Raw genomic sequence first — 23,046 nt, forward strand, 5'->3', positions numbered from 1 at the left:
GAGTGGGGGCTGGGGGGGGGCACTTTACGTGCGAGATATTTATTTATTTGCATTGAATTACAATAAAAAATAAACATTGTGATTATACTTAATGCATTCTTGGATGGGCTGCAGTGATGAAAGTTCGGGAAGAGCCTTGCATTTAGATTTAAACCAGCTGCAGTCTCTGATTATTATTAATAGATAAAGCACAACGGTTGTCAAAGAATCTTCAAAAATGTATGCCGCCCAATTCTAATTGACTCTTCGGGTGAAGAAACACGTTCCCTGTGCTACATGGTTAAACTCCAGGTCTTCCTGAAGCTTAAATTTGATTTTTTAAAAAGTAGCCTGGTTCTCCTGCAGTTTGTTCTCTAACACTCAAAATCAATCTCCTGTAATTCATCTAGTCTGTCATTAGGCGTCATTGTAAAGCTGTTCCTTCCAAACCTCTAGCAAAAATGCTCTGTTTCTAAAATCTTATCAAAATAAGAGAAGAAGAAGAAGAAAAAAGAGACACAGACACAAATAAATGAACAGAAAGTTTTGTTTTTTTATTGGTAACAGTATGAGCATTAAAATATATATTCACAGCATGTCTTAAAGCAAATTGTAAATGTTACCTGCTTGCATACTTAATCAGGTATTTACTGGGCTGGGACTACATGAGGCATTTCCAAGCCTTACAGGGAAAGCCCTCTGCAGTGAGATATGCTGACCATCAAGACCATACTCGAACAGTGCCATCACAGCCTCCGGAAAACAGACTCTCTCCGTCATGAGAAAACACCACTGTGTGAGCTTCGTTCTCATGGCCCACCAGTTTGTAAATCTGCCCCGATTGAAGATCTAGCAAATGAATAACGCCACTGCCACTCGCCTGAGCTAATACTCGACCTGGAGGGAGAGAGAAAGAGAGGGAGAGAGGAAGAGAGAGAGAGAGGAGAGAGAAAGAGCAGAATATCAAAGTTTTATTTCCTCAGACACAGTTTGTGAGCAATAAGATATATAGTTTTGCATTAAAAATTTTTAATGTTGCCATAATTGTAGCTGTCCCGCCTCCTGGGTATGGGCCCTGATCAGGAATCGAACCCTGACCTCCGGGTTCATAGGTAAATGCTCAACCCCTGAGCCACGCCAGCCAGGCTTCCTTCACCTTCTTGATCCAGTCACCCGGACCCCCTCCCCTTGGGCACCGGAAGTTTGTCCCATACATACATGCTGCTGGTTCCATTTTGTTCCTTAGTTTATTTTGTTCATTAGATTCCACATGTTAGTGAGATCAATATATATTTTGTTTTAATTCTAATTCAACAAACTTGTTTTGTGTTAGATACCAGTTATTAACTATGAACTAAGTCCTGAATGTATAGAAAATAATTCCAGTCAAAATTAATCACATGAGTGATTAAAGTATAAAAATTTAAAATGAAAAAGTAAAACCTAACGTGTTACTGACTTTATATGCAGAGGTCACCAAATGCTCTGCTAGACTCCTTAAATTTGGGATTAATAAATAATATTGAGGAGATGAGGTTGAAAGCACTAAGCAACACAGTTTTCCTTTTAAAAAAACCCCCACAAGCTTCAAATATATCCATGGCAAAGATATACACATATATAGTATATAATTTATTTATATTTTAAAATTTGTATTATATGTAAGCTGTTTTATTTTAATTATACTAAATTGTTACTTAAGACTATAATAATACAGTTATTCTTTAAAAACTGTGACACAACAAATTTCTTTGGGGTTGAAGTGAAAATACCTCCATTTTAAAGATAACTGGTTTTTATTACTCTAATTAAAAATTAAAAATTTAGTTAAATTTTTGTTACATAGGGAACTAAATGCAACACAAAGTATACTCATGATTTTCATACCATATTTTTATGAGTGGATAATTTTGTTATAGGAAAAATACATCACTAATTCAATTCTAACTACTTTTAAAAAAATCAGTAGCAAACTATCAGGAAATGTGGAGGTAGGTAAAAACAATAGATTATGTTTATATAAGTTCAGTACATGGGTTAAACAAATATAATATTAGTACAATTCATGGAATTATCTAATACAACTTAAAGGGCATATAGTACCATTTTAGTAAACATTTAAAATTCATTAAATTCAACATGCTAGATACTAGATTTAGTTACATTACATGGATAATTTCATATAATCCCTATAATAATCTAATAATAAAAAATAATAGCAACTCTATTATATAGATGAAAAAAGAGAGGTTTGGAAAAATTAAGAAACTTGTCTATAGCAGAAGCTAGTATTTAATCATAAACACTTTGAGTTATGTTTTCCACATCCAGGTAGCATTGTTATCAATGATGACTTCCTGACAAATTATAAGTAGGTGATATGTTGTGAAAATAGAATTTGTCTATCCCATGATGAAAATTCTACATGATAGCACCATAGAGTCACAGTGAAATATTTAATCACAAATTATACTTGAAATTGTCATGGGTATCTCTAAGACAGAGAAAAGTTATAAAAAGAAAGCTAACCATGATAAATATAGCTTATTTGCAAACCTTTATAACTACTGGGCTTCTTCATCTAGAACAAAGCCTGACACAGCAAAGATCCTTAGGATGGATTAAAGTGTCCAAAGCAGCAGATGTGAATATTTATTATAAACTCTCTTCCACAAAGTCTTTGCTGACAGAAGCATTGCATGTGGATTTCACTTCCTGCCTCTACACGCAATAGCTGCTTGTGACTCTTCTAAGAATAAAACAACTTTTTTCTTTGTAGTTTTCACATTATGGCTAGGAAGGGGGTAAATATTATTTACTATTTTTGAAACCAAATAGAATCAAAGCCCATAAAGAAAAGAGAGTTAACATTAAATCATTATCTTTTGTTCAATTCAAATCTGTAAAAATTATAATGAGAAATAATGACAAAGGTTCTTGATGATTTCCAAAAGTCTGTGTAATAAAATGGAGGAAATGATGTTGGAATGTAATGATAAGATTATATAATTCAGCAGCACAGCCTCAGGTGTTTTACAAAACGTCTTTGCTAGAACAGACTTGAGTCAGCAAGTTTATGGTAAGGTTTTTCAGGTTTACTTGAACTAGGGGTATAAATTCATAACCATGTTTAAGTTTACTGAAAGTTTAATGCATTAAGCTGGACTTAAGTGTAAGAAGACCCAGAACTCACCTCCTCCCATGAACATAACAAATATAAACCTACATATAAAATAATTCCTCCTAAAGAACTAAGGGCTGAATGGCTTCTGCACATGAAATGAGAGAGGAACCACATAGAGAAGGGTAGGAGAGATGGAGACATGAAAATCATGGGGACCCCACTCCCACATGTGACTTGTAGTAGGGGGAAATATTCCTGAGGGGACTTGCAGACAGATTCACCTGTTCTAGGGTATTAAAGAGCTCTTAGACTAAGCATGAAAAGATTCCATTTATTGCCAAATAGGTAGAGAACTGCAGGGATGTTCAGCATGTGTGGAAACTTTCTAGGACCAGAGATATTTGTGAGCCCCATTATTTACAAACAGAATCACAGCTCATAAAGAAAAGTGAAATAATTATCATTAAATCATTATCTTTTGTTCCTGGGTAGTGTGGGTGGAGCTTGGTCCAAGCCCTCTAACCACCCTGCAAGGACTCCAACAGCATGCCATGGCCACCTCGGCCAGCACTTGCTGCAGCCCAGCCAGCTGGTCCACCAGAATGCCCCAGGAGGCACACACACCCACTTACATTCCAACTGGCATGACAAAACCCACCCAGCATCCACAAAAAGGTTGCTCCTATTCAAGTCAATGCTTTCAAGATTGGAAGAGATAGCCGTTTCATCTAATACATAGAAACAAACATAGAAAGTAAAACAAAATGAAAAGGCAAAACAATATGTTCCAAATTAAAGAACAAGAAAAAAACAAAAACAGAGTAAAAACCACTAATGAAATGGGGATCACTAATTTGTCTGATAAAGAATTCCAAGTAATAGTCTTAAGGCTGCTCATCAAATTTGGGAGAAGAAAAGAGAAACTATGTGAGAGCATCAACAAAGAGTTAGAATGTGTAATACAAAACCAATCATAGCTGAAAATATAATAACTGAATATATATATATATATATATATATATATAACTAGAGGGAATAAATAGCAGGTAAATAATACAGAGGAATAGATTAGTGGCCTAGAAAACAAAATAGTGGATCACCCAATCAGAAAAAGAAATAAAGAAGAAAGGAATTTTTAAAAATGAGGATAGTTTAAGGGACCTTAATGGCTGAAAACTTTCCTAAACTTCCAAACAAGATGAACCCAAAGAGACACACACCAAGCAAAACAATATGTTCCAAATTAAAGAACAAGAAAAAAACAAAAACAGAGTAAAAACCACTAATGAAATGGGGATCACTAATTTGTCTGATAAAGAATTCCAAGTATACTGTAATTAAAATGGAAAAATTAAGGAGGGAATATTGAAAGCAGCAAAGCTATAGTAATTAAAATAGTATGGAGTCAGCACAAACAAACAAAAAACAGACACATAGATCAGTGGAACAGAATAGGAATTGTAGAAATAAACCCTCGCTTAGAAGATCAATTAATTTATGACAAGAGGCAAGAACATAGAATAGAGAAATGACAATGTTTTTAATAAGTGGTATTGAGAAAATATACATACAAATTAAAATAAATCTGGACCACTTTTTTACACCATATACAAAAATAAACTAAAAATGGACTAAAGGCTTAAATGCAACATCTGAAACCATGAACTTCCTAGAAGAAAACCTAGGCAGTAAATTCTGATACCGATCTCAACACTATTTATTTTTTTAAGCATTTTATTTGATTTCAGAGAGGAATGGAGAAAGAGCGAGAGATAGAAACATCAATGATGAGAAACAATCATTGATTGGTTGCCTCCTGCATGCCCCACACTGGGGATTGAGCCTGCAATATGGGCATGGGCCCTACTGGGAATTGAACCTACCTCCTGGTTCATAGGTTGATGCTCAACCACTGAGCAACAACAGCCGGGCATAGCACTATTTATTTTTAATATGTCTCCTTGTTCATGATCAACTAAAGCAAAAATAAACAAATAGACTGCATGAAACTAAATAGCTTTTGTGTAGTAAAGGAAACCATATATATATATGGCTAATATGCAAAGTGTCCCCTCAGGAGTTTGACCGGGAGACCAGGACTTTGATCACTCGCTATGACATGTGCTGACCACCAGGGGGTGGTATGAAATGAAGGGAGGCCTCAGCAGGCATCTGGAAGGCCCCAATCGGCCCCGATCACCTGCCAGGCCTAAGGACTCTACTCGTGCATGAACTTCATGCACCTGGTCTCTAGTCAACAAAATAAAAAGACAATCTGCTGATTGAAAGAATATATTTGCAAATGACATATCCAATAAGGAATTAATACCCCAAATTCAAGATGGGGGCATACAGTTATGAATACATGAAGTACAGCATTTATTTGTTGGCCATTATTTATTAACTAGAGGCCCAGTGCACAAAATTCATGCAGTCGGGGCCTCCCTCCCTTCTCCCGGCCAGCACCATGCCCTGGTTGAACTTCTTGACAAATTCTGGTCGAGGGGACAATTTGCATACTACACTTTTATTATATAGGATTATTGTATTATTTTCCATAGGAACAACGATAAACCTACTTTTGCCCTATCCTGTATATAAAGAACTCAAGCAACTCAAAGCAAAAAAATGGTCAGAGGTCCTGGCTTGTGTGGCTCAGTTGGCTGGAGTGTTGTTCTGTACATTGAAAGGTCACAGGTTCAATTCCTCAACTCCAGGTCAGGGCACATAGCCAGGTTGTGGGTTTGATCCCCAGTCAGGGTGATAGGGGAGGCAACCTATCAATCTTTCTCTGTCACATTGATATTCTCTCTCTCCCTTTCCTTTCCAATCTCTCTAAAATCAATTAAAAACAAACAAACATATCCTCAGGTGGGGATTTAAAAAAATGGACAGAGGGCCTGAATAGACATTTCTTCAAAGGAGATATACATTATTAGACATGAAAAGGTGTTCAACATCACTAATCATCAAGATCATCAAATCAAAATCACAATGAAATTATCACCTCACACCTCTTAGAATGGCTATTACAAAAAAGTCAACAGATGAGTGTTGGAGAGGATATATAGGAATGGGAACCCATATGCACTGTTGATAGGATTGTAAATTGGTGCAGCCACTATAGAAAACAGTGTATGGAGGCACCTTAAAAAATAAAATAAAAATAAAACTATTCTATAATGCAACAATTTCACTTCTGGTTATTTGGGGGTGGAAATAAAACACTAATTTGAAGGTATATGCACCTCTATGTTAATTGCAGCATTATTTATAGTAGCCAAGGTATGGAAGCCAACCAGGTGTCTATCAATATATGAATAAATAAAGAAGATGTGGTATATATAATAGAATATTATACATAATCTTGCCATTAGTGACAACATAAATGGACTTAGAGGATATTATGTTAAATTACTTATATTAATTTCTAAGGTGTTACTTCAATTATGTCACTCCCATCCTGAAATACCACAACTTTGAATAGAACAACAAAAGCAGCAGCAGCAACAATAAACTCGGTTTAAGACCCAAACAAAACAGGTGAGATAAACTGACCTGCCCCAAATAAGAAAACGTATTCATGGCAGTTGTAGAACCTGGGTGAATTAGATCTTTGATTCCCAAATTGTTGCTTTTTTTCCCCCATTCCCCTCTCACACTGAATAATGGCCCCAGTGCTTATAGAATTTACTTACCCAAGTACACTCTTATGTGTGAACCCTGTGTTCATCAAATAATTTGCCATTATTTGTTGAATATATTTTTCACTTCCCCGAGTTTGGATTGTTACTCCTATTATTCCTTTTGAAATATTTTCCTTAGCTGTCTCCTTGATTTCTAACTATATCTTCCTAAAGAAAAACCACATACTTATTAAATCTCAGTTCAAAATGACCTTCTTCAACAAGTCGGTATAAGGCATCCCAAGTGATCTTCCTCTTTTGAACATATTTTTGCATTTTATCCATACCAACCATGTGCTAATAGGATGACATAAATAATAGTTAACTATGTGTTTGTCCTACCTTCTTAAATTTGTAATTACTCAGCACAGGGGCTATGCCATATTTTGCCCTCCCCCAATCTTAGCACACTGGCTGTTGTAGTCAATACTCAATAGAAATAGAAACAGTTTTCACAACTCTCTTTTTTAGTGCTATTATTTGCAAAGTACTATCCCAAGCCCTTTATACACATTGTCTCATTTTATCCTTACAACATCCTTATGGGGTAGCTGTATACCTGCGCTATCCATTATAACAGCTATGACTCACACATGGCTATTGGGAACTTAAAATGCAGCTAGTGCAAACTGAAATGTGCTATAATTGTAAAATGCCCACCAGAATTTGAAGACTTGATATGAAAAAATGCATTAGTAACTTTTATATTGATTACATATGTGATATTATTTTGGATATAATGCATTCAATAATATACATTTTATAATTTCCCTGCTTTTTGAAAACGTAGCTAGTAAAAATGTAAAATTATATATGCAGTTCACATTATATTTCAATTGGGCAAAGCTAGCACATACCCTGCTTCACAGAGGAGGAACATGAGGCTTAGAGAGATAAAAGCAACTTCTCCAGGGCCACACAAATTATAAGTAGGGGAGTCTGGATTTGAGGCTGGTCTGACTCCAAAAAGTCATGCTCTTATCCTCTGCGTCATACCTTAATACCTCCGGATGAATTGTTATTGATTGGCTCAATGTCGTTTCTCCCACTGTGATTAAGCTGCCCTCACTAATATATAGCATGAGTCAGAGTAAACATCTCTTGGGTGTGCAGTTCTAGTTCCCAGCTGAATCTTTGCCTGCCCCTAGAAATACTTTAAAATTAATTTCTACTTAAGTACAAGAAATATTTCAAAAATTTAACTTCTATGGTTACCCTAATAGCACTTATTGACTCTGAGAGTCTTACTGTGCAATTAGCTTTCTGGAAATGTACAAATTATTCATGAAAAAAGAAACAGTTTTGTTTGGTTAAAATATTTCAGCGTGCCCAGCTGGCTGGCGTGGTTCAATGCTTGAGCACTGACCTATGAACCAGGAGGTCACAGTTCGATTCCTGGTTAGGTCATATGCCCGAATTGCAGGCTTGATCTCCCAGTGTGGGGCATGTAGGAGGCAGCAGATCAATGATTCGGTCTCATCATTGATGTTTCTATCTTTCTCTCCCTCTCTGAGATCAATAAAAAATATTAAAAATAGAGTTCAACTTAATTTATTTTACATTAAAGATTCCTTCAGAAAAGGTCAAAATTAAATTGTTAAACTAAAATTAATGATATAAGATAGAGATATTGGGACCTCAGTTCTCAATATGACAATTTATATTCCCTGATATTCAAAATAAAAATTATGAGATGAATGAAAACTTTTGGTCAAGTTTTACGAAGATACTGGTTCTGTAACACATTCCACGGTGGTGTATTCATTGGACAAAATAATGTCATTTTGTGATGGAACATCTAGAGAAGGAAAACTGGGAGTGTAGGTTATGAAATTTGCTAACTCATGTTGACAGGAATCTTTGAGTATTTTTTGTTGTTGTTGTTATTGGAGGAGTAATTCACAATGCTAGTTAATGTATCAAAAGTTAGAAGTTGAGCTTTTTTGGAAAATTTCTTAATTTGTCTAATAGCACTTGCTCAATGAGCCATCAGTTGCCATCACTGCTAACCAAGGCAACGGTGGATACATATATTGTTTGTGCCAACGACGAACAGAGTCCTATTTAATCAGACTCAGTAGAGGCTGGATCTAATGATGCTGTTTAGAAAACCAATTTAGAAATAAACTTTTCTTATTACTTTATCTCTATACACTTAACGTACATATTAACAAAAAGGTCACAAAATTCACTTACATGTTAGCTCTTGTTACAAAAATATAATTTCCCAGCAATATTATGAATCAACACTTGGCTAAAAGTATGCTGTTTTCTACTACTTATAACATCAGGAATAGCATCATTGTGAATTAAATGGAATTGTTATAAGAAATAGAAGCAGACTCAAAACTTTAAGCTTATTCTAAACAATAAAATGTGAGTGAAATACATCTTATATTTCTCATTAAAAATAACTTCAGTAATTTCTTATGATGATGAATTCTTTGATTAAATATTAAGCAATGCATTCCCCCAAGAAAACCAAAACACCCATTTTATGTTTCATTCAAATTAGTCTCATAGGACAGATCATAGGAAATTTTTTTATCACAAATACACAAGAATGAAGTCTAGAACAATTGTGTGCCATATATGAAATTACATATCAAAGAGGAAAAGAGAGTCTTGGATCAATAAGGAAATGATTTTTATACACATCAGAAGCAATTTGAAGCAATTCTCTTGATCAATATAGATAGGCAGAAATGCTTCTCAGCATTTATTACCTGTGGAGAGCATTATTGATTAATTCTATTGATTTTTAGAATGCATGTGAAGAGGCATCTGTTGTTTCTTTAAAAGATGCCCCAAAATGAAACTATTTAAGTTTTGAGGATTTGCATTAATGGCTCAACCTGAGTCATTACTCAGAATTTCAAAAACACCATTGAAAGAGATGTGAAATTTGATTTAGTTTATTTTGCATCCCATCGCTTGATCAATACATTTCTGAAAAAGAAATAGATTACTTGGACATTTAACTTGCTTGAGTGCTTAAGTGCTACAACAATTTTAAAACTTTTTCAGTATTTTTACTATGTACACACTTAAGGGTCTTAACTTTTCTATTGTAGGTAGTACTTCTTGAACAAAGATTAACTGGTGTCAAAGTATAAATATAGGTAAAAACAAAATGTATTTCAAATATCTCTGGGTAGAAACGCATGTCTTAAACATGACAGTGGAGAGAGCTTCAATATCTTGATTGAGGCGTCAAGCATATAGGTTTATCTTACTTAGAATTAGATAATATGTTCAATGGATACAACAAACAGAGGTTGAAGATAAAAACCTACCATTACTTAAACTATGGGTGTTACTTATTGAGTTGCCCACAGAGTATGCTTCATATGTTTGCCAAGAAAAAGTTTTAAACAAATACAGTAATTATTTTTTGTCTTCCATGTGAAATCCACTCTTGTTTAGGAAGGCAGCTCTTTGATAGTGCAGAAATTCCCAAACTTTAGCAGGTTAATAAATCCAAAAGGTGCCTTTCCTTGCTAGGAATAAAACTTTTGGTCTTATCACATGTAGTTTTTAAAATATGTTCCTCTTACTAGGAGAGCATGAATGAATGTTTTCTCGAGCAGATACTTTTCTACACGAGCTATCTTCTGAATATTACAGAAACCCTTTGTGAAATGCACCTAAAGTCCTAAACATGTTCTAATTGTTGAATTTATTTAGAATATAAAACACCACCTGCGTTCATTAAGAAATCCAGGTAGACATGGTTCCTAACTTGGTCCTCATCTCTGCAGCCGAACAGTGTTGAAATGATATTTATTCAGGGACCCCGTGCACCTGGAGCTATGCAAAAACTTCAGAAAAGCCTTGGCTGATGTCAGCAGAAAACCCATTTTCAGTTCAGTTCTGGGGATCAGCTGAGCTAAGGTAAAGTGCGCTTCATAGTCTGTGATAGTCTTCCCCATTATACATGAGTAGAGACAGCCCTGAAGGCTTATATTTTATACCACAAGTTTAATGAAAACTTTAATTTTTTAATCTTATTATAAAGTAATAAAACCACCTGTAGCATTTTTCATTTTTCACTATTTAAACCATAACATTTACTACATTTTAAGACTCAAGGATGCAGAATTCTAATATTTTAGAAGTTTTTCTCTTCATGAACAGTCCCGTCAACACTAATTTCATTACAGAGGAATCTCCCTTCCTGGATGTGGCACTTTGTCAGTGGGGAAGAAAATAGTCAGCTTTTGTTAGTTATTGATGAGGGGGTGAATTATTATAATCACATGCTTATTTTTATTTTTTTATTTTATTTTATTGTTTAAAGTATTACAAATAGTACGACATGTCTCCTTTTTTTTCCTCATTGACCTCCCCCTGGCTCATGCCCTCACCTCTCTGCCCCCCAGTGTCTTGCGTCCATTGGTTATGCTTGTATGCGTGCATACAAGTCCTTTGGTTGATCTCTTATTTTCAGAACTTCATTCTTCCCCACTCCAGGACAGCATAGTCCATTGGATAAAGTTGGCTCAATAATAAATCAGCACCACTAAACCACTAATAGTTACAGTAAAAAAGATGTAAGTATGTGAGAAAAGAATTAGAGTCCAGATGATACTGACTATCCACCCAAAGAGGAAAAGAATGGCTGGAGCCATCAAATGTGTGAGTCTTGTATAAGTTTGTAGGAGCTAGATAAATTAGTTCAAATAATGTTATCTGCTGATGCTTAGAAAATCATCCAATTCTCTGAAATCATAGGGAGATTAGCCTAAATTTCACATCATTAGTAATTCATTACCTGGGGAAATACAAAGGCCTAACACTTAATTGATATTTTACCTTCAAAATGATCTCAAGTGGTTGATAAAAGATAAAACCACTAGTTTCCGTTTATTGAGTATCTACTTTTTCCTGAATGTTTTGTATTATATAATACTTTCAATCACATGTGAGGAAAACATTATTTTCATTTTATAGATGAGATATTGAAACAGGGAAGTTAAGGAACTTCTTCAAGATAACAGATCTAGTAAGAGCCAAAATGACAACCCAAAATTGTTTCTAAACTGTTTCTATTCTATAGTCTGGGGAGAAAGGAAAGTGCTTGCACCAGAAAGCTAAGTTAATATGTCTGCTACATTAAATACATTTAGATTAAATCATAATTCTGTGAAAGCATCTTTATGGAAATCTAAGGTAATATTCCAGTATATTGTATTCTAATGACCTGGCTTTGTACCTCAGAAAATTTAAAGCAAAATGTAATTAGTTTGTTCTTTACTCCCTCTGTCACACTTTCTTGCTCTTACCCTCTTAATCCAACATTCCATTTGTAGCAGATGGGCATTTGCTAAAAGCTAGGAGATACTTTGAGATTAAGGGCACTGATGACTCCTTGGGGTAAAAATGAGACACAAATGATTCAGAGATGTACATGAGACAAAAATGGCAAAGTTTACATTACAATTAATTGAAAAAACAGTTTTAATTTATCTTAGTAGATGGAATATTTGGACATTTTTTCAGTTGTAAGAGAAAGACAATCAACTCAAAGTGGCAAAGAAAAATATAGTTTAAGAATATCCTATATAATAAAAGCTAATGTGCTAAGTGTCCGGTTGTCCCGTCATCCTTTCAACCAATCAAAGTGTAATATGCTAATGAACGCTAAGGCCACTCAACTGTTCGCTATGACGTGCACTGACCACCCAGGGACCAGATACTCTGACTGGTAGGTTAGCTTGCTACTGGGGTCTGGCTGATCAGGACTGAGTGAGTCGGGCCAGACATGCCCTGGAGCCTTCTCACGGTCCCTCCCCAGCTGGCCAACCTCCCGCGTCCCTCCCCAGCCCCAATCATGCACAGGTGGAGTTCCTCAGCATGGCCTGTACCCTCTCGCAATATGGGACCCTTTGGGTGATGTCAGAGAGCCAATTTCGGCCATATCCCGCAGACTAGGCTGAAGGACCCCACGGGTGCACGAATTTATGCACCGGGCCTCTAGTATATTTATAACCTAGAAATACACCGAGACTGAAATCAGAACTAATTCGACCAACAAGTGGGAATGGTGTTATAAGAGCACATCTCTCTCTCCTCAGCTCTGCTTTCATTGTGAATTCACTCTCAGGTGGTTTCTCTCCACATGAGATCGTGCAGGGTCAGGGGCAGAGCCTCTCAAATTCAGCATCTGGAGAGAAGACCTCTATTGCCCAGAAGTTTTATATTGGGTAAAAATTGTCCCTCATTGGCTAGTTTGGCCATGGGTTATCCCTGAATCAATTACTATGGTTGGCATGTGGGAAGGGTGATGTTCCTGGCCAGGACTGAGTGCCCACTACAACAACTGAGAGTACACAGAGACCCAAAGGGAGATCGAGATACTGTTATAGTCCAGCTGGTATGGCTCAGTGGTTGAGCATCAGCCTATGAACCAGGAGTCACAGCTTGATTCCTAGTCAGGGCACATGCCCAGGTTGTGGGTTTGATTCCCAGAGTGGGGCATGCAGGAGGCAGCCAATCAATGATTCTCTCTCATCATAGATGTTTCTCTTTCTCTCTCTCCTCCCTTCCTCTCTGAAATCAATAACAAATATATTTTAAAAAGGAGATACTGTTATCAGAGAGGAATGGAAACGTTGCATGAAAACAAAGAAATGAACCCTACTTCAGACAGTCATCCTGGTATGCAAAACCAGAGCCAATGTTTACATTAGAAAAAAAAAGTCACCTTCTAGACCACTGAAACTGTTCCACTTTCCTTTGTTTGTTTTTTTTTTGTTTGTTCGTTTGTTTTGTTTTCATTTGGCAATTCATTCATTCCATATTCTTGCCTCCTAAAAGATGTTTATGTAAATAAACTTCATTTGGCTTTAACAAAATAATCATGATGGTTTCTTAGTAAACAAAAGCCAGTGTTTGGGGTCTTTTTATTTATTGTGAGAGTAAAAAATGCACATAAATTCCAAGTAAAATTTCAGGGAATGTGGGGATAAAGTGAGAATTACAGTTGCAAAGGAAAAGAAAGCACCAAATACCTGTGTGACAAGCAATCTGTGTTAGGAAATGAAAAGTATTCCATAAATTAACTAGATACTGTGATTATTAATATCTGAATAGAATTCATAAATGCCACCAAAAGAAACACCATTTCAGCTAGTTATATTGACTTTCCATTGTTGGAAAATAAAATTGTTAAATCTCTAAAATCATAAATAACTGTTTTTATAAGGCTTTTTAATAATCTCAGTATTTTCAGGAAAAATTACCATAAGAAAACTGTATTTTAAGGGCTCCTTTATCAGATTGATATATTTTAAGTTTCAGTGATAATCTTTCATATGTTAAAAAGACCTAGATGTGGTTCTGCATACTAAAAAAAATATTGCAGTTATCTATAAAATAGAGACCATTTTTCAGAAATAAGATACAAAAACATATAAAGGTTATTTTATGAAATCATTATCTTTAAAAAATTATACCATTTTTGCTGTAGTCAACGTTTAAACTTAAAAAAAATATATATCCTTTCAAAATTGCTTAAGAAGAAAACACATGAAAATGTGATGGAAGGGGATTGATGAAACAAAATTCACAAGATAATGATAGTTGTTGAATGTGGATGATGGATAAATGGGGTTTGTTATACTATTTTCCCCATTGTTATGTATGTTTGGAAAATTATATTTAAAGTTCAAAAACATTATTCATAAATCAACATCATTAATATGTAGCCATTTCTTAAATTTTGAACTAAAATATGTTTATTATTAAATAGATGTACACATTCTTCTAGAACTAGGTATATATAAAATGTGTCTAAGTAATTATGTTAGCAGTAGAGTCAGTAGTGATAACTAAAAAATGCTAAATATAACAATGTGTTAGAAAAAGACTTGAAACCTAGATGAGAGTAACAGAACATTTTCAATTATAATTTAAGAAGCAAAATACATATAATTTAAAATGATGTTATTAAGTGCTGGAAAGTAGGCACTGTAATGTCTTCTTAAAGTCTTTAACTCTTATAAGTAATTCTGTGTGAACCATTCTATATGATTTTTTAAATGTTTGACTCACTTAAAGTACTAAAGTTTGTATACTGGTGTAGGGAGCAGTTCTTTACCCAGAATTGATAGTAATAATCCATGCTCATATTGAAAAATAATTACGGCTCAAACTCAAAAATTACATTCCTAGAATTATCACTGTAGAGCCCCAACTGAACTTTATAGAAAGGAAAGGCATAGAAAGGGAAGGGAAAGCCAGAGAAAGGAAGGAAAGAAAAGGAGAAATTATTGCCTATCTACATAGGCAGCTTGTTACTATAGAAGCTAAAAAGTACAAATATTTTCATTGGAAGAATGTTATTCATCATAACCAGAAAACATTAAAAACACAGAGTGAATTTCCTGGCCCACACTCTATGAACAGGCCAATGGTAGTGCCCAAGTACAGCGGATAATTGTTCCACCATCTGCTTCCCATTGATTACACAGCCCTGGTCATACATTTCCTCTGACTAGAGAGAGATTCCATTATAAAAATTAAACATAATTTGGTCTTTCTAAATTAGGAGTCTCTTTGAAATAGCACACTATTAGCCTTTTAAAACATTTTTTTTAGAGCAAGTCTAAACATTAAATATGTTTCTCTTTTTTCCTGGGAACTCATCAATATCTTCAATATTTCTCATGTAGAACATTTTCCTGTTCTTGGGGTTTTTTTTTTGTTTGTTTTGTTTTGTGTGTTTTTTTTCTTTACATTATAAAATTTGTAAGACACGAGGAAGCTAAAATATTCTTAGTTTCAATTAAGTGCTAACATGTCTCTGAACATATATGGGGTCTTGTTTAATCCTGCACAGAAAACAGATGAACATTTGGACAAAAATGACCCTATGATATGAATGCCAACTTATTTTACTGGGTAACTGTTCTGTAATCTGGGCAAAAATATTCATAGAAATATTTTACCCTTTTGCTAGACTCAAACATACTAATTCTCATCTATTGCATACTTAATCCGACCAATACATTCTATTTTATTATTCCCTGAATTAGTAAAAATGGAAAAAATTATTTTTATTCAATTCTTGAACCAAACTTTTCTATCTGGTGATAGAATGGATAAGGCAAAATGAAGCCAAATCTTGTATATTCCCTTCAGGGGCTGCCAGCCAAAGAGCAGGACATAACAGTAGGAAAACTGTACTTAGAACATTCAACCAACACAGGGATAAGCAAGCCACAAGCCATCTGAGATTCACGCAAATGTCCTCAATCTAATTTTAAAAAGAGAGTTTGGCAGACTCCGTCCACGTGAGATAGTTGCATTTAAAATTAATTTTAATTGAGGAAATATATAACGTGGTTAAAAAAATCAACAAGTTCTATAAATTTATAATGAAAAATAGCACTTTTCTGCCTTAAATCATCTCATACTACAAAGGCCCATTCCCTGACACACCTAACCTTTAGTTGCTTTTTTTTGATACTTGCCTCTATGCCTCTATTCGAATAATACTATGTGCCATTGAATATTGGAAAGTTTCTAAGGAAATATGCGTATATTTTTTTAATCCTCACCTGAGGATATGCGATATTTTTCCCATTGATTTTAGAGAGAGTGGAAGGGAGAGGGGAGAGAGAAAAACATCAATGTGAATTAGGTGCTTCCTATATGCTCCCCAACCAGGGATCAAACCCACAACCCAGGTATGTGCCTTGGAATCAAACCAGGAATCAAACACCTTTTGGTATACGGGATGATGCTCTAACCAACGGAGCCACACTGGCCAGGGAGAGACTAAATCTTAAAATTTCTCATCACACACTAAAAATTTGTAACTATCTGAGGTGATAAATGTTTACTAAAATTTTGTGCTAATCATTTAGCAATATATACATATATCAAATCATTATGTTCTACAGTTTAAACTGTTACAATGTTATATGTCAATTTAAAAAACTGGGGGAAAATAAAATTTAATTAAATAAATAAAATAGAAATTCCTTGGTCAGAAAAAAAAAATATTTGGTCCTGGCCAGTGTGGTTCAGTTGGTTGGCCTTTGTTCTGTATACTGTACAGTTGCTGGTTTGATGCTGGGTCAGGGCACATGCCTGGGTTGCTTGCTAGATCTTCAGTGTGGGGCGTGAAGGAGGCAGCAGATTAATGTTTGACTCTCACATCGATATTTTTCTCTCTCTCCTTCTGCCTTCCTCTCTCTCTAAAAATCAATTAAAAAATATTTTGGTCTGAAATCTCTGCTCCTAACCATGTGCTTACATACGGTTTAAGCTTAGGTCATGGTTTTGCCATCTTTGATGTGATGATAGTGTCTTGTATAGATCTTAAGAGCTTCCAAGAGCAACCGTGTCTAAAGCCCAGATTTGTAATCAAGTACCTTCCTCAGCTGACCGACAGTTACCTCAGGAATGTCTCTGGGCTTTGCTCTGCACTTGCTTCATGGCTCCGTTCTCATGGAGCATTCCTTGTCTCTGTCGAGTAGTTTCATATGTGGGCTGTCTCTTTTTGGCAGCTCAATTTTGGACCCTTGTTTGGAGTCTGACTGGCTCTCACGGGAACAGTGCTTCTGGTGGCATTCCCCTCGGCTCCACACATTCCACCCAGTGTGACATCAGCACCGTGACCAATGCTCTCCTCTAGGACCAAGGTTGTGTTCCCGGACCGTCACCTGCCTCTCCCATTTCATCCAAAGGGAATGACGGTGCTCTCCTGTCACTCTAGCTGGGTGGTGTTGGATTTTAACTTCCCCTTGAATTAAATATTTTTAGTGATATTTAATTCAGCATTCAGGCTATGACTGTTTTTCATCAATTTATACTCAAAGTGAGCCTGCGATAAAATGGGAGCAGGGTGGCGTAGGAGAATAGTCGGTTGTTTGGCTATCCAGGAAGCCAAGTTTAATTTTAGCCGGGAGAGAATTTGAAATCATTATAATTAGATGAGTGTTAAAGCCCACCAGTGAAAAGGACTCCTTTTTCAAAGCACACCCATTCATTTAGCATCAATTCACAACTAGCAGTTCATTCCCCCAAATGCTCTATCTCTTAGCATTCTTGCAGAGTTAGAGTAAAATATTTCTGGAGGAGTTCACATAACTTGGAAGTAGGTTATTGCTGGAGGTTTGAAATAGACACTATAATTACTTGAATATCCATAGAAATGTAAGAAATACACACTGTATATGGGTTCGCGGAGAGGAAGATTATATTGTCTCATACATTTTATTTGTGGTACAGAATAATGAGAGAGTTGATTTAGAATGATTGCAAGGTACCCTGCACAGTGTTGGACCTCAACACGAATGCTGGGTAATAACCATTCCTGAGCGTAGGCCCCAAGGTTAATTTGAAGTGCACTCCAGAAAAGTAGACAATCATTTCACAGTCACTTCACTATTCTGCATAAGTTCTGCTTCAGTCCCGACTAATGCCCTGACTGAAAAATGTCCAGATGATGGTCTGAGGTATCTTGAAAAACAGATGAGAAAATATGACTGGCAGTTTAGTCTCCTGCCCGTGCAAAGAACTAAAAGGTGGTTTTGTATGATTTAGAAAAAAAATAGATGAGAAAAGGGAGCTTTGGAATTTCTAGTAGTAAATGAAAGCAAGGATTCTTCTTCTAACAGAAGCATGTTATTGTCAATGTGGCATCTCTGTTAAGCCTGTTCTTTTACCTTAACACTCCTGTTACTGTCATCTCTAGGGTTTGTCATACCCACGGCTCTGACAGGACAAACATTCCACTGTAAAACCTGTCAGGGAGGCCAGGCGAGTTCTCCCCTCTCCCGACATGTGCTGCTCTTTAATACCAGCCTGTCAAACACCTAAGAGAAAGGCACCTGCATTTGTGCTTGGCGCTGAGGCTGGGGCGACCACCGCGCACGCTGTGATCATTAGCCTTACACTGCTATGGAATTCAGCCTTTTGGAACCATAGAATCAGCAGCTGGAAAATGCTGTTGGCATAAGTGTACCATGTCAGTTAGACTGAACCTAGATTGGTGCAACTATTTTGAAAAATATTTCTTTTCTGGTGTGAACCTCCTTTAATTTCTCTTTATGATAAGTTGTTTCAAAATACGTATTGGATGTTCCTCTACCACAATCAAATGGAGCCTGCATAGAAGAGAAGGTCAATATTTTTGGCTTGCCTTGCATTAATGATAGTCTATTTGTGTGGGTTTTATATGTGTCGGCATTCATCTTAAGTTTGCCTTCTCTAAGGAGGGATGGTCCTCTTGATTTCAGACGGTGAGTGGTTTAAGTGATTTCATGTGGGCACACTGGAAACGTCTTTTATTTACTAAAGACGGTTTTCCTGGCACCCCGTTTGTCGGTCACTGAGCTTTTGTGTTCTCTCTTCCTATATGATTCTTCGTTGGCAAGAATCATGGGAGACCTGGGGAGGGAGCAGACTATTAATATAAGGGAGGTCCTCATAAAAGAATGTGGCTAATTTTGTAACAAATACAACAGACTATCTAAAACCAGTATAGTCACCCCAGGAGGGTGTAGGTTTGCCCCAAAGGCAGTTGCTGAATTCCCTCTTTGGAATGCCCTCAGAGTGTACAGCAGCCCATGCTTTTATTCTCTACTCTGTAAAGTATGTTTTAGTTTTTAAAATTAAAAAGAATTGCACATCATCACTTTAATAATGCAAATAAACAAAAGTATCTAGAATAAAAGTGATCACAACTCCCCCACTACAGACAGCACACATCTTTCCTTAACCCTGGGCTTAATTTCCCCTTTGTTAGGCTAATTTTAATAATGTGTTTTATTTAACTGCATCCTTTTCATCTCCTCATAAAAATATATACAAAGCACATGGTGGCTTTAATTTTTTAGGAGAATGTGAAGATCATGTATATACTCTTTAACCGGTTCTTTTCCCTTTAATAATATATCATGGACATGAGCCAGGTTTACATGACCTCTAACGCCCCTCACTTGTATGGGATCCTTCCAGGATCCTGGAGATTTTGCAATTCATAACTCTGTTTTTTGTTTGTTTGTTTGTTTGTTTCTTAAAGAGGGCCCCTGACATTTTATGTGGCAGGCTCCTCAAAGTCTGGATGTATTCCCTGTTGGACATCTTTCCAGGCCAGTAGATCTGGACTATGTACCTCCTTTTTGTTCTAGAATTCTCACAAATGTGAATCTCCAACAGGAAAGAATTGCCAAATACACAAAGAAATATATACAAGGATCATTGTAGCAATTTTAAGATATCAAGTATATGACAACAACCTGACTTTTCATTGATGGAAAAAGTTACAATTAAGGTCCAACAGTTATCGGAGAATTGCACGGGTGGAATTTCTCCACTGCTAGTGGAAGTGGGGTTCTTACGATAGCTTGAGAAAAAGAATTTTATAAGACTCCTACCTGACAATGAGTGATTTTTATTTGCATAGAGTTACAGCCCTTGGTTTACAAAGTCCCATTTCCCTTAAACCAGTCCTGGAAAATGTGCAGCTGAGGCTTCAGTAGAGCTAGAAGGGCCCTGGAAGGACCTCATACAAGTGAGAGGCCTTAGGGGTCATCATTCATTTATCTCATGGTAAACCTGTCCATGTCCATGATATATTATTAAAAGGGAAAGAATACTCATGTGGGCGAGTGCAGTGCATGAGAGCCTACAAGCCAGGAGTTAGGCGCCGGTAGCAGGAGCACAAGAAAGAGCAAGAGAGCCAAGAGAGAGAACTCCCTGTGTTTAGGAGTTTAAGTATCAAATCTTCCTGTGCTTGCAGTGGCCATGCCTACACACCTATTCTGGCCAATGTCCTGTCCCAAGGCATGTCTGACAGGCAAGCAACCTTTCTACATCATCCACTTTACTGGGCATGTGTTTAAGCTGCAGCTTCCCTTTGCTCCTTTCCAGTTATTTTTTTAAAATTAATTGGTTTATTTTTAGTGATTAAGGTATTACATGTGTGTCCTTATCTCACCAGGTTAAGTCACAGCAGTATCGCAACCATACTTTGGAAGATGGTATGTACTTTTGCATTTTCTAAGTGATAGTAAATTGTTGGTTTCTAAGGATGAATTTGATATTTTGAAGATAACAAAAGATATTGGAGTCTGGCAGAAAGTAGAGAAGCAATTGGAATAGTATTACCTTTGATTTGGAATTAGAGAGTGAAAAAAAAATAGTGATTACAAAGTCATGAAATTATTTTATTTTGCCAACTTTTTTCTTCAACAGGCATGCGTTAGGAACCTGTTTGTTTCAGATATCCTAATGGATAAAACAGGGCCCTGCTTTTAAAAGTGGAAATAACACTCGCATGATAATCCCAGCTTAATGCAGAGTGCCAGACAGCAGGCACTCCACAGATATTTGTTAAAAGAATAAGCGAGTCAATAAAACGCCATGATAGTATTATGTATCTGGCATCATAAGAGCTCAAAGAGGGAAAGTTATTAATTGCTTAAAGGTGTCAGACAGTGCTTGCTTCACAGAAGGTATTATGTTTGAGCTGAATCTTTAAAGATTACCAAAAAAAGGTTGAAGGGGAAATAGAGTGAACAGAGAACATTTGGGGTAGAAGGAAGCCTTATATAAAAGGACACAGATATGTGAAGGAACTTGTTTGGAGGAGTTAAACTAATTGGGTTTGGAGCATAGGGTATCTGTAGATGGCTAATAGGTGCTGGGAATAAAAAGTTAGGCAGCTGCCAAAGGCAAGCAAACCTCCCCATTTTAGACTCTTGTACTGTGATCTTATTTTCATTCCTTGGTAGTTCCTGTTAGAACAAAATCCCCCTATTGGATGAACTTTGTTATTCATATTTAGCTGATTTTCCCTCTATCGACTACTATGTTGTTGTTTTCTTTAAAAAAAAAAACACACCCCACAATATTCATATCTATTCCCTTTATGGAGCATATTTTGAGGTGGTTATTACCAAAGGAATATACAGTGTAAGAATCAAATTGAAACATTAATACAAAATCAGGATCACACAAAAAAACACACACACACACAAATGGCAATCAGGAAATTCAACACAATGTCTTCATTATAAATTTGATTTGTGCTTGCTGGTAGCTGGGTCAAAAATAAATTCATAATTTTAATAAAAATATATTACTCAAAATAAAAATATCCTTTCTAGAGTCTTTACATAAAAAATAAGGTGTTAAGATCATGGATTCCAGAGTCAGATGCTTTGATGGTACTTACTTAAGCTCTGTGTGCCTCAGTTTCTTGATATCCCAAATGGAGATTATGTGTGGTTTAAATGAGATACTAATTAATACGATCTGTATAGTTGAGTCTGTGTTGGGAAATGATCTAAGTACTTTATGTATATAAAGTCATTTAATCATCATAACAATCCCAAAAATGGGAGTTGCTATCTTCTGCCCCATTTTACAAATGAGGCACCGAGAAGTTAAATGAGTCTCTCAAGAGCACACAACCATGAGTGATTGAACCAGAATCGGAACGTAGGTAGCCTGGCTCCAGAGCCAGGCTCTGAACTAGTGGCTATGCTGCCCATCTGAAACAATGAAAGCCATGAGCCTGGAACACTGTGAGTGTTTTGTATCTAATGACTATCAGGTGTGATAGAGGACAGAGAACATTTTCAGTATTATTTAAAAGGAAACCTAGTCATGGATTTTCTACAGCTGTCTTGTGCTGTCTATGCTAAGAGTATAGTATTAAAATGGAACTCAGTGACAGCAATTCTGCAAAAGGATAATCCAATGTGTTCCCAGTATGAAGACTTCAGGAATTCCCATTTGACCCATGGAAGGAATTTAGGACACACACAAGAGTGACTCAACTGTATGTGCTTTCATCACACACGCCTAAGTATGAGTTCTTTTTGTTTTTCACCTGCATGGCTGACTGAAGAAGCAGCCATATGATTTGGAAACCAGGTCAGCAGATGGCATGTTTGGTGACCTATTGCATAAATGGAAGAAATTTGAAAAAGTTCTCCTGCCTGGAAAATATGTTCTGCCATTGGTGTGTCAGTATCTACCTTCTACCTAGAGAGGGATGAAAGATACTTAAAACATTTATTTACATCCTATAAAATAAACAGGTAATATGCAAATTGACCATCACACCCTCACACAAGATGGCCACCCCCATGTGGTCAAAGATGGCCACTACAAGATGGCTGGCGGGGCAGGGGGGGCAGTTGTGGGCAATCAGGCCAGGAGGGAAGGGCAGTTAGGGGTGACCAGGCCAGCAAGGGAGGGCAGTTATGGGTGACCAGGCCTGCAGGGGAAGGC

This window comes from Myotis davidii, unplaced genomic scaffold (assembly GCF_000327345.1).
Source record: "Myotis davidii unplaced genomic scaffold, ASM32734v1 scaffold268, whole genome shotgun sequence".
Classification (NCBI taxonomy): Eukaryota; Metazoa; Chordata; class Mammalia; order Chiroptera; family Vespertilionidae; genus Myotis; species Myotis davidii.